Raw genomic sequence first — 14,243 nt, forward strand, 5'->3', positions numbered from 1 at the left:
TTGTTAATTTTTTTAAACTTTTGATTGTTTTTTTTCTATTTCTTATGTAGTAAGTCATAAATGCCACAAGAAGGCAGCACTAGCCCAATTTCTAATTAAGTGGCTGAGAGTTTGTAATGTCAAAGCTTTCTGTTTGGCTAGTTCATAAGCTCACAGTGGTTTTAGTTTTTACTGACACTGGCTATTATGCCATCAGCAGGAGCTGACCTCAAATGTATCTTGAACCCTAATTTAAGTGCAGCCTCTGCACTAACACTTCCACAGTGCACTGCAGCCACTACCTCAGCACTTCTGCTGGGACTGTGGCCAACAAACCTGTTCACCCCACAAAACACAAACAGATCGATACGCTCTGCAGAGAACCAGATAACCCCTGCTTTCATCTCCATTCTCGTCTTTCATCTGTTACCGGAATCTTATCCCTCATTTCCTCTGCTGTCACCAGACAGAGAAACATGGGTCATGACCCCTTGCTATCTTCATAAACATGTCCAACAAAGCCCTAACCCTGACTAGTGCAAGGTCACTTTGCTGAGAGTCACACTGGATGGAGTGCGATACTAAAAGGCCAAGTGGCCAAATGATCACGATCAAAAGCATTTGTTGCAAGACTGAGATGTCTGCAGGTAGGGCAAAGGCTACATTCCCAAACAAGTAGCTCAACTCAGTTCCTTTGCTTGGATAAAAGGTAATATGTAACAAAGAGGGCAACTGACACACTTACTTTAAAATCAATATTGTTTTGTTCCACATTTCTGTTCAGTGATAACTGAAAATGTAAAGCTTTTTTACAGCTGCATTTATATTACATTAGAGATTGATTGTTTTAGTACTTACACATCAATCATTGATGTATGCTGTGACTAGTTTAAGTTAAATTCGTTACTATGATATTTCACATTTCATGCAACACTTTCCTAATATCTTAAAATTGTTTGATTAAACACAACACATGATGTATAAAGTAAATAAGTATAGAGTTTCGTGGTACATTTTTATAGCTTCATTATCCAATGACTGAAAAGACTTTAACTGTAGTACATACTATACAACACCCTGAAATCATCTGCAACACAATCGCTATTTAAACACATGGTATAAATATCTGTAAAACCAGTGTTACAATGCAAAGTGAAATCTTAAGAAAATCTTAAATTGTTATCATCTCATACGAATTACTCAACAAGCCTAAGTAGCCGAATGCCTGGCCTGAGAAACAGCGTGTAAATGTGATACTTACTCAGTAACATTCTGCTGGATGTTTACTAGCCCAAATAAAGGTATGACTGTGGTCATAACTATGTTGTAAACGTTCTACAAACCATGTGACCAGTACTTATTTAAACTATAGAGGTATTCATCCTGGGAGTAAACCCTTGTATGTGGATGTGGTTTTCATACAAGTTAATTGAAAAATGGAGTGTACAAGTCAGAGGAACTCACATGTAAATAAATGCACACACACAACAAACAATGCCTTATGGTTAAGGCCAGCACTCAGGTTTTCTCAAAGGCTTTGAAGTTCAAAACTTCAAAAAACTTTTCTATCCGATCTATTGTTAATGGAGGAAAGAAACTCAGGAACTTACAGTTAATCTTGATATATTTATTTGTTCTATAACATAGAAATATTACTTACTTACTTAAGTACTTGTATAAAGTCCGAATGCCAGTGCATTCAGAAAGTATTCACAGCACTTAACTTTCTCCACATTTTGTTATGTTTTAGCCTTATTCCAAAATGGATTAAAGTAATTATTTTCTGCAAACAATACCCTATAATGACAGTGTGAAAGAAGTTTGAAGTTTTAAAATCTTTGCAAATTAATTACAAAAAAAAAAAAAAATCACATGTAAATAAATATTCATGGCCATGACACTTAAGTTTCCAGTGTTCATCCTTGAGATGTTTCTACAACTTGATTGGAGTCCACCTGTGGGAAATTCAGTTGATTGGACGTGATTTGGAAAAGCATGCACCTGTCTATATAAGGCCGCACAGTTAAGTGCATTTCAGAGCACAAACTAAGCCATGAAGTCCAAGGAATTGTCTGTAGACCTCTGAGACAGGATTGTATCGAGGCACAGATCTTGGTAAGGGTACAGAAACTTTTCTGCAGCATTGAAGGTCCCATTGAGCACAGGGGCCTCCATCATCTGTAAATGGAAAAGGTTTGGAACCACCAGGATTCTTCCTAGAGCGGGCTGCCTGGCCAAACTGAGCGATCGAGAGAGAAGGGAGATGGGGAGATGACCAAGAAGCAAATGGTCACTCAGAAAGAGCTCCAGTTTTTCTAGATCGAGAACCTGATTGAATATCTCTGGAGAGATCACACTATGTCTTAGTGTGTCTCATATGTTTTCCAAAACATCTAGGCAACGTAGTTTGGAACACATCGAGAGCTTGGTACGAGCCTAACCTTTCACCTGATTGGATCAGCACTACATTCCCCTGACTTGAGCCTTGGCAAATGCAGATTAGCTTGAGACACAAAATGTAACAGATGCCATGCAACGCAAGCACCCACACATACACTTATACACATTTGCTGCTATTACTTTATACTATTGGGTATTAAAATCATGCATGTTTTTAATAGTCTGTAAAAGGCAAAGGGATAACTTTGGCCAGAGGCAAGACAGCTGAGTTCCTGATCAAGTCAGCTCTGTAGTTTTATATGTTTTGTTTTTCCTTTTGTTTCATTGATGTGGTTGAAATCCTTAATTCCTATGACTTAACATGAGCATTTTAATTAACTAAGTTGTGTAAGAATGTCATGATGCTACGTACCGTACTGTCTCCACCTATTTGCACCTCGATTATCAGCTCCAGTCCCATTGCCAGGCTAGGTTTTAAGTTCTCTCCCGTGACAGGTTGTGGCAATATAGGTCCATTCAGGACTGTTTGAGCCTCCATGACTTCCTCTGTTTGGTACAAGCATCAATCTGGGAGTTACAAGTAAAAGCATACTGTACTATATGGAGACTTGACACCCTGTTTTTTTTTTCACAGCAGCTGACACCACAAATAAATCTGGCAAATATTTTAAGCATCTTAACACCTGACCTAAAAAACTAAGACAATAGATGGCAATGGAAATACATCCCATAGTGTGAGCGCTTACTTTCAGAATGACTTTATATTATTTATTTTATTATATATAATGCATAAAGAAATAGTCCGTAGTAATGTGGTCCTCCGCGATGATGGCAATGCAGCAAATTTATTAGTCTGCCAGACTGGGAATAGTAATGATCTTACCCTCTGGTTAAAACCTTACATTTATGGATGTAGTGTCTTGTGATTTCTAGAGATTATTGCTCAGGTCATAAGTACATAAATGATAACTCATCAAATATCCTGCATGAAGTGAGACATTTAGTGACCTCTTTCTGTGAAATTCTGATGTTTTTATAAATGGTTGAAAGGCTTCCTGTATCATATTCATGGTAGCAACTGAACATATGTACTAAACTCCAAAATCTCAGTGTGTCAAGTCCTATATAAGAGTTAATTCACTTTAAGAAGAGAAAAATAAAATGCTGACAAGGTAAGGAAACTGCATAATATACAGAAATGTATGTTCTGATAGTTGAAGGCGCATTCACACCTTCAATAAAAAATGAAGTTCATGCAGAATCATTAGCATTTAAATCAAGTTCATCAGTCATCTGTAACAAAATGGCTTTTGTCTCAATGTTTAAAGCAGATGAGCTCTGGTTCTGTGCAAAGCAGAACAAAGCCTAATGTGACCCTTCGGGATGTGATAGCAAGGAAAGGGTTACAAATATCCAATGCCATGTATCACACACATAAATACTGTGCCATTAGGAACATGCTGCTCTCATTCTTATAACAGGAGCTTGACAACTCCCAGTACACATCCTCCCCACACGTCAAACAAACAGAACGCTCTCAGTTACAAAGTTCATTGTACTATATCACTTTGGGTACTGTGATCATGCTCAGAGCTGCATGATGTCCTTCTGTTTCAAGATGCTTGTACTGATATTGTGCTAATCTCACAGTAAGTAGGGATATCAGCAAACTTGTGCAGCACTGCATGAACATTTCTTGCTCTCATTTGTGAAAATCAGCAGTAGTTTTGGAAAAAGTAGGACCTGAAATGAAAGAGTAAAAATGTATACCTATAAAGTTTGCATTTAAGGTCTAAAAATTGTTACAGCAATTTTGCATCTTAGTAATCAGAGCATCTGTTGTAAGTTGGAGAATAAGACTGTATCATATTTTGCACCAGTTTCTCTTGTACAAATATGACATAATTCCATCTGTACATATTGGCTCTGATGCGAAATCTTATCACGATCTCAGCGTGATTGGAAATCTGATATGCTTGGATAAAGCCAAACATGGTACTTCCTCCTCCTCCTCCCCTTCCTCCTCCGCCTCCTCCTCTTCCTTCCTCTTCTTCATCCACTCAGAAATATGGAAATAACATGGCAGTGTATGAATGAGAAGAGAACAGAACGCCTCCGCAGCTGAGTGGAGGAGTAAAAAGGACGAGTGGACGTCACAGTAACAGAGAGTGTGTGGGCAAAAAGAGGAAGAGTGGGAGTGAGTTTGTGGGAGGCATTCCAGTACAGTTCTCAGTCTGTCTTTTTGTCTCTTTATTCATCTCATTTAAATTACTGTGATTCTTTAAAAACAACTCCTGTTTCTTTCACTAAACTTCTCTTGATTTATAAGGGAATTTGTACATTAGGTAACAGAAAAGGCCAGCAGAGAGTTTGCTTAGCTTAGTTTAAAAACTGTAAACAGGGAGACACATTAAGCATAGCTCCAAAGGTAACAAAATCAGGCTGCTAGAAGCTTTAGCTCACAGAATAGGTCATGCTGAATGTTATTTGTTTATTCTGTACAGAATGAAAGTGTAACTAGCATGTTGTGTTTTACGTGTACTTTCTGAAGTCCCGTCGTCATGCTGAGGGTGAGTGAAAACCAACAGAGCCTTCAGAAACAACCTGCTAGGTATTTGAAACATGGCCAATCAGGTGCCAAACGTAGCTTTATATTAAATTGACTCATATAAGGGTAATAACTTTTCATCTGCCAAGTCTCAGCAAGTAAGAAACAATAATTAAATTTTTTTTACCTATTGGAGCTGTAGCTGAGCAGGAGCGTAGCATTTAGGACAATGTTGTGGTTAGACTGGCAGTCAGTACACGAAGGTCTGTTCAGCCCTTCTGGACCGACAGCATGGTCAGATGGTTGGCATTCATGGATTGACCTTGTCTAGTACTGGCAACAGAGAATCAAGATGGGACATGGTGGTCCCCAGTGAATGAGAGAGGCCATTGAAATTGTGCTGCTTTGATGGTAACAAATAACGTGACAAGGCATTTGCATGATACTTTAACATCACCATGTCTTTTTGGTTACTATGTCCTAGGACTTGTTTTGGTCTTAAACAATTGACTCCCAGATCCACCTGCTCACCTGTCTCCTACTCCCAAATCATCTGACTTTTCTACCTTGCACCAAATGCAGAGTTCCAGCCGTTGGTGCTGTCTGTTCCTTGTACTTTGACATTTACCCCGACCCTGTGTGTTGTATTTGACTGCTTAGCATGAACACTAGATTGAAAGTCTGTTACCACTGTAAGCTAACATTTTTGTCCCTGCCACCAAAATCGATGTAATTGTCCAGGTAGGGGCATTACTTCAATGACGGATCGTGTTGGTCACACTAACTTCATATAGTCATAAATACATTGTAAGTAGTAATAATGCCAACAGTTTAAATTTAATACCAGGTCAAATTATTTGACTACTTGCAACTGCTACAAAATTATACTGTGAAAATTGTGATATTAATGATTTTTGATTCTTATATGTGGTCAGTTCTTGTGGTGAAGCTTCTACATTTATTAATAACTACCTCATAAACCAACCTCTCATCTCCAGCTGGGGTGGCGCCTCTGGCCATGCCCCTGTATATACGAGGCAACCTGCTCAGTATTGTTAGCTCTGAAGAGGGAATTTTGCGGCTGAAACAGCAACGTATAGAATAAAGTCTGTTGTGAATAGCCGCTCTGCAGTTGTTTTTCCTGCCTGCTGTTTGTGATTAGAAAAATGTCTTGTGCAGTTGAGCATAAAACATCTATAAGGTTCTGCAGTTTCAGCGGAGTACATAAATACACTGTGTTAGATTATAAACCATTTTGACTCATCTTGTCATGTCATGATGCATGTACAGAAGTCAAACAACTGATCGATTTGTGTAGGAAGTAAAGGGGACTATGTTCCTTTTTGTGGCTGGTGTTGCATGAACTAAATTATTTGCACACTGCATAGATTTTCTGATCAAGTCCATCATGCACTGGAGTCTGGATGCATGCGTCTTTCATTGGTTGTATAGCTGATGTATTTCATATTTGCAACATTGAATGAGGCAAAAAAAGGTACACTCTGCACAGTCCAGTCTTCTAAGCACAAGGAATTAGTGATTAGGTACTGTTCATTTAGAGTATGAGAAAGGCATTGTGGGTGTTGTGTGAACATTAGCAGCTCAGGGTGTGAAGACTCACAGTTAAAATTACATTTTCAGTAGAACACAACTTTGGCTTTCTGTAATTGAGGAGATATGTCAATAAAGAACAAACATGAGTAGTCGAAAATAATTTGTATTGTAAAAATATCTCATCTATGACTAAACAGTTTTTCAGTCCTGAAGAATCAAACAGAGGGCACACTTTCTTGGGCTTTTATCGTCTTGTCACATCAAAATGTAAATTACAAACTAATGATTATTAGACTATATGTTGAGAAGAAATGCACAATTGATTATGCATGACATTGCCATCTGTCTTAATGGCATTTCATCATGTAAAGGGCTGGGGGAGAGCTCCTGGCTCACTGCACAGTATGCATTGGCTTTGTTTAAAAGACTAGAGTGTAACCTTACATTCTAATTTACTGAACAGGAACATCTACAGCATCTTATCATTGCTAGTAAATAACTTTTTACCATGTTTCATGCTAAATTAACTCAGTTAATGTGATAAGCCGGATGCAGAAATCTCTCACTGGTTTGGCTGCTTCATTTACATGCTATGTGAATTCATTGCTTATATAAAGCACAAGTTAACTGAGTGCTCCCACTGAAAGAAAGCAAATTATGACAGGTGAAAGGGACACGGATGCTGGGGCAATCATCAACTTACTCTGAGAATCTTTGACACCTAACTCCTACCAAAGTGGGTGCTGAGGTTATATGTTGACCAAAAAACTGGGTTACACACAACAATTAGTTGTTTGGTTTTAGTTGTACACTTCACATGTACTTCACACTCTGTATACTTCACACTGCAACACAGGCTGCACTAAACTTGTGAGCAGAGCTATGCAAATGGCACATAATCTTCTGTGCCCTATACTCTACTTCTAGTTATCTCATGACATTGTCTACAGTGTTGTTTGCTTTTTCCAAAAGCTGGATTGTTGATTTTCTCAGCAGCTGCTGAATTATTGAACAAAGCATCACAGCAGCACACCAAGTATTTACAGTACTATTAGGGTTGTTGTGGTGTTAATGGGCTCCTCCATTAGCTTGTGAGAAGGCCAGAGTAACACCTGCATCCACAAGAAAACACACACATGTATGCACACGAGATTACAGACACAAACCCACACAGTTGTTACGCTGGGACCCTCAAGGGAGTAGGTTGTTTTTCAACAGTGGTGTAAGCACGTGAGAAAATGTGCTTACACCATGGTGTCGCATGCCGGCTACACAGAATTATGGAGCATGCCTGTCTTTCATGGCCTCAGGAGATTTCAGATTAAATACACAATCATATACAGGAGCCCTTTGGCGACGTGTGTGACGGATTTAACAAAGCTTTAAAGACTTTACCTTTCTAGGTTACCTTCTGCTTTACCTCTTATATTTGTGTGCTATGAGTCTTTTCCAACATCATGGGCGATGACAAGCAAGCTATAAAGAAGCCAGTACATGTAATGTCCACCAGAGAGAAAAGGGACACCTCTGGCTTTTCACTGTTCCCTGGAAACCCCCGTGTTTAAAGTCTCCTTCCATTTTGGCAACAGCTTAGTTTGCCAGTTTTTTATTCACTCGCAACACCCGAAGCTCACTCATCATTTTATGTCCACACATACCTGTTCAAACAAAAGAAAGAAAATCCCCTTGCCATTTGCAGCAGGTTTGTTTTGGTAATGTTAGGTATTTTTTCAAAAATAACATGCACATTCACAAATACACAAACTGTCAGAACCAGTTTAGAAAGTACAGGCAGGGACAGACCAAATGCAAACACGGGCAGGCAGGTGCAGTTATGCTTCTTTAATGCAAGAAATGTTGACTGCAGCAAAAGCTGCAGGCAAATGTCAAAGTACAAGGAACAGACAGGAACAACAGCTGGAACTCTGCATCTGGTGCATGGTAGAAAAGTCAGATGATTTGGGAGTAGGAGACAGGTGAGCAGGTGGATCTGGGAGTCAATTGTTTAAGACAAAAACAAGTCCTAGGACATTTTTTTAGGCAGATGGAGAGTTAAAAGAACGAAAGGCAAAGTGGTAAATTTAAACAGGGCCGTGACAGTGCTTTAGATAGAGTTGTGCTCCCGAAATCATAATTGGAGGATCGTACTATTTTATGACGCAAGCTTTGTTGATGCTGGCGTAACGGATTCCTGATGATTAGCTGTGGGCTTTTCCCAATTGAAACTTCCCAAATGAACTGAATTGACGCTGACAGACCCATGCTGTGTTTGGTCTGCATTTATTAAAGGTTGACGGAGTGTAACTAAAGAAAAGGCATCACTGCTGATGAAGACAAGTGAAACTGTGGAAGGCAGCGGTAAATCTCTCTATTGCGGTACTGTCACACTTGAATGCCCAGATTCTCAACCACTCAATTTTTTGCATATCAAAGCTCCTCCTACACACTATCGCTATCATAGCTCATCTCCAGAGGCCACAACCTGCAAGACCACTATTTTTCCAGTTCCCTGAGGCATCAAATGCAAATATACATCTAATGACTCGACCCTACACATACATTCCATATATAACTTAGTTGGTGCACAAAGGCAACCATGCATTGACCAAATGGTTCTTCATGCTTTTAGGTTCTAGGCTGCTTCTAAGCTTCTTAGTGTTATTTATACAGCTATTTCCATTTCCACTGCTGATGGTCATTAGATTGTTCTCAGTTAGAATTTAACATCTTATGAAGTATGTCTAAGTCTGTCCATCATATTCATACACTGTGAACTGATTGTGTAAATATACATTTCATCTTCCACATGCACATGGACATATACAGTGCATCCAGAAAGTATTCGCAGAGGGTAAGTTTTTCCACGTTGATATGAGAATTATTTCAAAATGGATTATATATAATATATAATGACAACGTGAAAGAAGTTTTTTTAAACTCTTTTATTTATTAGAAATTGTACGTAAGTATTCATCGCCTTTGCTAAACACTTTGTTGAAGCACCTTTAGCATCAACTGCAGCCTCAAGTCTTTTTGAATATGAAGCTACAAGCTTGACAGACCTATTTTTTGGCACTCTCCCATTCTTCTTTGCAGTACTTCTCAAGTTCCATAACGTTGGATGGGGATCGTCATTTTCAGATCTCTCCAGTGATGCTCAATGCACTGTACAGTATTCATTCAAATGTGCTCAATCTTAGCATTTGATGAAACCCCATTAAACAAAGGATGACAGGAGAGAACTGTCGGAATGTAAATGTATGTAAATGAAGCTGCTCAGTCCCACTGAACGATAGACATTTTCACTTTCCTGGTAGCTACAAGGAAAAAACTTCAATGCCATGACCTTCAGGCTCCCTGCCCCCTCAATACTAGCCCTCAGACTTGGTTTCATTATTCGCTGCATCCTCTCTTCTTTCTCTTGCAAAATCATTATATCTAAGATCTGGGATTGGGCTTAATGTGTGCACAATTAGGCTCTTTCTCAATCAACTGTGGCCATCTAAATTAAACTAAGGATTCATTATTGAGAAAATGATCAAGATTTGAATGCGTAAGTGTTTGCCATACTGCTGAATTAATATTGTGTTTTGAAAGAAAGAAGGTAAAATAGTGTCATCATCATCATTACCATGTACATATGCATGTTTATCTACATGGTGTGTTGAAAAATGTGAAAGGATTCAGTTTGGCAATTTTCAATTCTTTGTTCTTTTTAGCAAATCTACAGAAAGAAACTAAACCAACCAATATCATTTATCCATAAGTCGTTAAAAAAATGTTGTAGTTCTTACTAAACATCAAAGTACACAACGACAGAGAATGTGGGATTGACTCTGTGCCCTTGTCCATCATAACAAATGAACGTATCAGCCAACACAATGACGGGGCTGACTGATGTGGTTTTTATGATGCTAATGCACCACTTTGACAAAGACTCTGTTATCTGAACCTTTAAATGGATTGCCATGAAATTTGGTACAGATATCAGTAGTGACCAGAGGACACATCCTACTAGCCTTGGTGAACTCCTGATTTTTCATCTACTTACCATCAGTAGGTCAACATTTTCACGGCCTTGAGCCAAGGCTTATCAATGCAATATTCTACTTTTCTGAATAACATTTGACCTAGAAAAGGCTTTAGTCTCTAAGCATTACAATATATGTATATATAATATAAATATATTATAAATATATAATACATTCACCGGGAGCAAGTTGGGGACCAGTGTCTTGCTCAAGGACACGTCGACATGTGACCGGAGAAGCCAGGGATCGAACCAACAACTGCGGGATTGGTGGACGACCACTCTACATTCCTGTCACCCACTAGAGACACTAACTATGTGCTCCATGTGACTGAGTTAGTATGTCTCTAGTGCCAACCATTTTGTGTGCTCCCTGTCACTAACTAGATTAACACAGTTAATTTAAGCAAAAGCATGGGCACAATTGAACCATGCTCTTTAACTGACTGCACATTTTGCATTTATGCATCTGTATACAGTACACTAAAGCTGAAAATTCCTTTAATAACTCAAAGTGAACATTCAAACCAGGGATGTTGCAAATCTATTTTATGTAGATTACTGGACAATGGGGATGCCTACTGTGTTGTTGTTTTTTTAGATGGAAGTAAAATCAATGCAACCAAGTGGACACTAGTGAATGAGCAATTCACAGCTGCTACAATATGAGACGCCACATAATGTGATGAGGATGTAATTAAAGCCATATATCAGATATGCTAACGGCATCAATAGAAAACCAATAATTACAGATGGCTAATTTCAGAAAAACACACAAATAGGCAGATTTTACTACACAATCACAGTAAACAAGGTTTTTTTTTTGAGTGGTAATCAACGTGTTTGTGCACAAATCATGTGCTCCTCTTCAGGTTGATTTTCTTTTCATTGAGGAAAGCCCTCTTTGACCTGAGGGAATGTCATCTTCTCATTTGTGGCAAAGAGTCATCAGCCTTTAATTTAAACACTTGATTGGCTAATTATACTACATGCATAATTTAACTTCATGGCCTTTTTCACAGTCTTTTCTGTCTTCATTAAAATTTGCACCAAACACATGGACACACGTGCATACATAGATTAAGTTCACTGCAACACCATCATTTCATTTACTAACAGAGTAGCATCATTCTAAATATTTAAAAAATCAACACACGCATGCACTGACACGCTGTAGCCTACATACTGTTGCTTGTTTAAAGACTATACTGGAATATAGGTAACCTAATTGTCCCATTTGCAGGTTTTAGCTATAAACTACTTTTTTTAAACCCTTAGCCCTTTTGGCAGCAGGAAATGCATGTGTGTGTATAATTGCATGCCTGCAAACACAGTATGCATGCACATGTGTCTGCATTTGCAAGTGTGTACATTGGACCCACCAAAAGAACTGTGGGAAATCACTTTTGTGTTTTTTCTTTTTTCAGATGTTATTATGTTTGTTGAATGTAGTCTATGTGTAATAATAAGATAACCTTCCAGCTCCTCATTTTATTGTGTTTTTGTGTCTGTCCTTGTCTACTTTGTTTATTAATAATGGCATATGGCATAAGGTAGTGGTAAGATGTTTATACCCAGTGTGCTGCAGTGTGTTCCTCAATGTCCCCTATGCATGTGAGTGGGTTATACACTGACACTATCAGTTGCATCACAAGGGTTTTCAGGCACACTGCAAAGCTGACTTGGCTGTCCTTGACAGTCAGGATCTCCTCTGCTTTCACACTATACTGCAGTATGGTTACATTCATCCCTGACCACTTCTGAATGTGTCTTGAGTTGCTGGATGCAAACACTGGAGGCTTCTCTATATTATACCAGTTTATTACAAGTGTTCCAGGTATGGCACGGGATCACACATCTGGGGGTCACTGGTGGCAGTGGCTTTGTTAAAGTGTTCTCAATCACATTCGTTTGGCCCTAGTTTGTGAATGTCAACCATCATGGCAAGCAGCTAACATGTGCATCTTTCCTCCCTACAATCAACATATGATAACAATTAATATAAATTTTATTGACAAGTGACTAATTTAACACTCTTGCTCTAATTTATTAAGGTGCTTGAGCCAGCACAAGCCTATTTGGAAATGCATCTTAAACATGTTTGTGTATATTTTAAGTTTAAATCACACCTCGTTCAGACTTTTCCACTGATACATTTTAGAGCAGCTGTTTCTGTGTAGTTTGTTGTAGTATGAAAGCTTTAATTACTCTAGTTCTAGTAATGTCTGCAATTTAATTTATAAAAATTGAATATTTTGTATACTATACGTTCAGATTTACAGTATATACAATTAATGCATAATATTGTTATTCAGAATCAGGTAGCATAACATTTTCTCAACAAATGATGATGTTAATGTTGTTGGTGGACATTTCTACTCAGCTAAGCTATTTATTTCAAGTACTTTAAACTAGAGAAGAAACAGGAAAGAGCCAGACACATTACACAAGAAAATGTAGTTCATTACCGGGGTAGTATCTACATTTTTGGGGTCCTGCTGCATGTGAAAGCTGAGTAAGCCTTTGATGCCACACTCAGGCATGACACACATGTTAGGGGGAAGGAACCTGTAAATAAGAAACCTGCTGAGGATATAGAAGGCTTTCTAAAGAGTTTTGTGTTGTCCACAATCACTATAAAGATGCTAAGACCTACACTGAATCTTCTCTATTCATGTTTGGTTATTTGTCATTTTGCAGTCTTGAATCGCTTGTCTGTCTGTGCCACAGACCTCTATTGGTGTCAAAAGACAAAGACACATCACCCAGACACACTGCTCCAGTCTTCAATCCAAAACATGTGGTTGACATATTTTTAACATTGCCCCACATGCATCCGAATCAACATTTCCTTGTACTGCAAACCAGTCAACTGGAGATGTGTGAGAACTGCAGTGGAGCTATGACCATTTAAATCAGTTTGGAAAATATTTATAATGATCACAATTTTTGGATGAAGAAACATATTATCTAGTTAAGTGGTTTGTTTGGCTGATGTGTTTTTAATACTGTTTGGACAATAATGGAGGTCTAAGGCACAGACAAACAAGCTAATCAATGCTACCAAACACGAGTAGAGAAGATTCAATGTTGATCTTAGCATCTGTGTGATGATTGTTTAATACGAATGACTGAAATTATCCTAGTAATGTTTAGGTTATGTTTTGATTGAAGTCAGGGTTGGGACAAGAGTTGGGCATTTAATTGCACAATGAGTGTCCGCACAGATATAGTAAGAGGTGTAATTGTGTGTGCACTATATGCGTGTGTAAACCAGTTTGTTTAAGAGACAAAGAACAAGTGAAAGACGAGAGAAAGATGAGAGAATATAAAAGAGGAGCAGGTCAGTTGAGACCAAGTCACAGGAAAAAAATCAATTCAAACACGAACACACACACATGCTCATGCAAACACACACATACGCGCGCACACACAAACAAACAAACCAGAATGGGCAACTTCCTACACACTCCCACTTAGGCCAGTTCTGTTTTAAATACTGCTCATGACACCTACATTCTTTTAATCTTACTTCCGCTACTATGTGAGTGACTCTCAGGAAACATCATCACACTGATTTGTCATTATTCTGCAGTGGGCAAAAGTACAAATGTTACTCCGAAACACAACAGCAGTAACTATAATATTGTATAACCAACAAGCTGGTATATGTCATGAGTCTGAGGCCTCTATCTTCACTCTTAGCATCAGCTGCCCAAATATAAACTGTTT

This window comes from Channa argus, chromosome 9, assembly GCF_033026475.1.
Source record: "Channa argus isolate prfri chromosome 9, Channa argus male v1.0, whole genome shotgun sequence".
Classification (NCBI taxonomy): Eukaryota; Metazoa; Chordata; class Actinopteri; order Anabantiformes; family Channidae; genus Channa; species Channa argus.